This window comes from Arachis hypogaea, chromosome 4 (genome assembly GCF_003086295.3).
Source record: "Arachis hypogaea cultivar Tifrunner chromosome 4, arahy.Tifrunner.gnm2.J5K5, whole genome shotgun sequence".
Classification (NCBI taxonomy): Eukaryota; Viridiplantae; Streptophyta; class Magnoliopsida; order Fabales; family Fabaceae; genus Arachis; species Arachis hypogaea.
Genome location: NC_092039.1, coordinates 5,581,137 through 5,585,813, shown reverse-complemented (window position 1 = coordinate 5,585,813; position 4,677 = coordinate 5,581,137).

Here is a 4,677-nt window from a genome sequence, read left to right as displayed (position 1 = left end):
AGGGTGTCAATACTGGAAAGTGGATATGGGTCTTTGGGGCATGCTTTGTTTAGGTCGGTGTAGTCGACGCACATCATCCACTTGCCGTTTTACTTTTTGACTAGCACTACATTTGCTAGCCATGCCGGGTACTTGACCTCTCGGATGAAGTCGGCTTCCAAGAGGGCTTGTACTTGCTCTTCCACCACCTGAGATCGTTCTATTCCGAGCTTGCACCTGGACTGCTGTACGGGTCGTGATCCGGGGTGTACTGACAGCTTGTGGGACATGAGCCGAGGGTCTATCCCTGGCATGTCGGAAGCTTTCCACGCAAAGAGGTCGGAATTATGTCGCAGGAGCTTTATCAGCCTTTGTTTCATCTCTCCATCTAGGTTGGCCCCTATGTTGGTGTTTTTTCCTTCCTCTTTTCCGATTTGAACCTCTTCAGTTCTTCCACCCGGTTGTGGCCGCAGCTCTTCCCTAGCTTTTATTCCCCCGAGCTCTATGGTGTGAACTTCCTTGCTCTTTCTTCGGAGGTTTAAGTTTTCATTGTAGCGTTTTCTTGCCAATTTCTGGTCTCCTCGTACCTTCGCTATTCCCTTAGGTGTTGGGAATTTCATGCAAAGGTGAGGGGTTGACGCCACCGCTCTGAGCCGATTTAACGTAGTCCTGCCGATTAAGGTGTTATACGCCGACCCGACATCGATGACGATAAAGTCGATGCTCAGAGTTTTAGAATTTTCCCCCTTTCCGAAGGTCGTGTGGGGGGGGGGATGTATCCCAGTGGCTTAATTGGCATGTCTCCTAGTCCATACAGGGTGTCCGGGTAAGCTTTTAGCTCCCTTTCATCCAACCCTAACTTGTCGAATGCGGGCTTAAAAAGTATATCAGCCGAACCCCCTCGTCCACCAAGGTCCTGTGGAGGTTGGCATTTGCCAAGATCATGGTTATCACCACCGGGTCGTCATGCCCGGGCATGATCCCCTGCCCGTCCTCTTTGGTGAACGAGATGGTTGGGAGATCGGGAGATTCGTTTCCAACTTGATAAACTCGCTTCAGGTGTCTTTTGCGAGATGATTTAGTGAGCCCCTTCCTGCGAATCCTCTAGAGATCATATGTTGTGTCTCTCGGGGGTTTGTGGTGGTGGGTCTCTTCTGTCTTCATCATCTCGCTTTCTTTTTCTGGGATTCTCCGACCTTTCCGTGAGATATCTATCCAATCGGCCTTCCCTGGCCAACCTTTCTATCATATTTTTAAGGTCGTAGCAATCATTTGTTGAGTGGTCATACATCTTATGGTACTCACAGTAGTCGCCGCGACTTCCTCCCTTTTTGTTTTTGATGGGTCTAGGAGGCGGCAACCTTTCAGTATTACATATTTCTCTGTATACGTCCACTAGGGAGACTTTTAGAGGAGTATAGGAGTGATATCTCCTCGGCCTGTCGGGGCCGACCTCCTCTTTTTTCTTGGGCTCCCTTTCTCTCTCTTTTGCTGAGTGAGGAGGCCCCTGTCGCCAGTTGGGCTCCCGTAGTCTGGCATTTTCCTCCATGTTGATGTACTTTTTTGCTCTCTCTTGTACATCACTCAAAGAGGTGGGGTGCCTTTTTGATATGGACTGAGAGAAGGGGCCTTCTCTAAATCCATTTACTAACCCCATGATAACTGCCTCTGTGGGCAGGTCTTGAATTTCCAAACACGCTTTGTTGAACCTTTCCATGTAGTCACGTAGAGGTTCCTCGACCTCCTACTTAACTCCCAGGAGACTCGGCGCGTGCTTTACTTTATCCTTCTGGATGGAGAACTGCATTAGGAATTTTCTCGAGAGGTCCTCAAAGCTGGTAACCGACCTTGGAGGGAGGCTATCAAACCACTTCATCGCTGCTTTCGACAGGGTGGTCGGGAAAGCTTTGCAACGAGTTGCATCAGAAGCATCAGCTAGATACATCCGACTTTTGAAATTGATTAAGTAATGCTTCAGGTCTGTGGTTCCGTCACAGAGGTTCATATCAGGGCTTTTGAAGTTTCTTGGAACTTTCACCCTCATTATGTCCTCACTGAACGGGTCCTCTCCTCCCCCGGGTGACTCTTCTCGGTCGTCGCGGGAGTTCCGACTTTTAAGGGAGGATTCAAGCTTCAAGAGTTTTTCTTCCAACTCTTCTCGTCATTTTATCTTTTCCCTGAGGTTTCTCTCTACCTCTTGTTATCGTTCTAGTTCCTGTTCCAGTTGTTCCAAACGACCTTGGTGGCCGTGGACCAGCCCCATTAGCTCGGTTGCATGGGGTGGCCCTTCCTTTCCGGACTCTCGTCCCTTCGAGGAATTTACCTTTGGGTTCTTAAGCCCAGAGGTGCCTTCTCTATGCTGGTCGTTGGTTCCTTGGTGAAGAGTCAGGTCCGCGTCATTATTTCCGGTATCTAGATTTTCTTGTTCGGAATCAGACGCTGTATGACCATCTTCTGGTGAGTTGTCCGCCATTACTGGTTGATCTCTCGGTTCCCCGGCAATGGCACCAATGTTACGTTGGGTAACCAGAGATTAATAGGCTAGACTCGTTGGGTTGGCCCAATCGTCAGTGAAAGGAAGCCTTCGAGCGGGTTTGCGCCTTTATGGCATCCGTCCGACTTGTACGTGTGAGAGAATGGGGGGTGGTACCTGCAAAGACACTCTGATGCCTAAGTTAGCAAGGATGTGAGCAGTTCTAGAGAGTATTGGGACTTAGAGATACCTGAGGGGTGTCAGTGTATTTATAGTGGTGAACCAATAACCACCGTTGGAGTAGTTCCACTTTTTAGGGTGGATAATTGTCCCTTTATCTTAAGGAGGTTACAATATGGCTCCTGGAAGTGGATTGAGAGATTTTAGGAGCAGTTATTATCTGCCAGCTAATCGCTGCTTCCGACTTCATTGGATCAAGTCGTGGGGAGCACCGACTTCTTAAGAGAAGGTCGGTGTACTGAGGTGCCCAACCTTGTGGGTTGGATATGTCGTTTGGACCTGGGCCTTAGCGTTGGGCCAGGGTATGAACAGATACCAAAATGCATTTTTCCCATAAACTATGTAAACCATGACAGGGGTGTTGCGGTTTACGAATACACGTAATCCGCTATAGGGGTGTCACGATTTACGTGCAACGAGAAATGAGCATAAACCGCGACAGGGGTGTCACGATTTACGTGTGGGCGTAAAATGTGCATAAACCGTGAGAAGAGTGTAGCGGTTTATGCATTAGTATACAATTTATATAAACATAAAACAAAGTGTGTGGTTAACAAAAACATACATTACACGCTCCTAATTCAATGGAAATAAACTAAGTACAAACACATATAATATAAAAGTACATGGTAAATCCGACATACATAGATATCATCAATGAAAACATAAAATAGTAAGCACGGCTCCTGCCTGTCCTCATTCTCGTTGTCAGAGTCATGTCCAAATGTGCCCAGGAGATGCGACCCTGTACCACATCGAGCGGCACATCTCACTCTGGCGGGCCTTTGGCGTTGCTGTGATGGAGGATCGACCGGCATGCCCACGCCATATACAGATGCAGGCGTCCCTCCCATGCCCAACCAATTGTCATACGGACTGCCAGCAGGCGCATTCAGGTCTACATGTAGCTGGGGCTGGAATCCATGAGGGTCAGACATCTACGGCTAGTACTGCTGCATATCATCCATATCTGGGCGGTACCCCTACGCAACGTCCATCTGAGGCTGGGTTTCAGGCACCTGATCCTGTGGGGTCTGCTGTTGAAAATGTGGAGGGTCGTCATCCCGGATGATATCTGTAAAGTCAGAATAGAACTGTGAACTCCTAACCTCGTGGTCCATATCCATCGTGAAAGTCGGACCTGCCAGGTCATCATACATCTGGCCATGGATGTCATGGTATATCTGGGAGCTCGAAACATATGTAAAAGGAACCTCCTGGGTCTCCGCCCCTGCATGCTCAGCGGGTCTATCACCAGGACCAGCAGATGTGCCCTTTGATGAACCATCCTGATGCTGAGGACGAACACTCTGGATATGGTGATCGGCATGTCCAACTCCGTCGCCACCGGATTTGTCATCCTGAATCATGTCATCCAGCTATCGCCATTCCCGGTCTGTAGCCCGAGTACCAACGCGTCGTCGCCGCTTGACGCGCCTGTTATCTGGCACGTCTGGCATGAGTACCCTAGAAGGAGCTGCGATGACCCTCTCTGAACAACATCCTATGAGATCTCCTTGGCCCTAGGATTGGCAATCAAGAAATCCGGCGACAAAAACCTATGGGCCACTCTATACCACCATCGCAGAAAGTTTACAGATGGCCCGGGATCAAACACCCGGGGGATACTCAAGACAGCATCGACCCTGTTCTGCCAACTAAGGTGCCATACCTGGTAGTAGCTCGGGAACCATCTGTCCCCACCCCTCCCATCCTTGGCATGGAGTCAATCAATGTTCGAGGCCGGCTCAGACTCGTGCTGAATGCCACCCATCTGTGGCAGCACCCTATCCACCTGGTGCCACTCAATAACGGCGAAGTATATCAAGCAGGTACATGCACGCCATAACCGACTGTGCTCCTCTGTGAGAATCTCTGGATGAACAACATCCATCACGTTGAGCGAAGCATAAAGCTCCCAAACAATCTACAGATGTTGACATGATACATTAATGAATCTATTAACTAACAAATATATAGTTAAG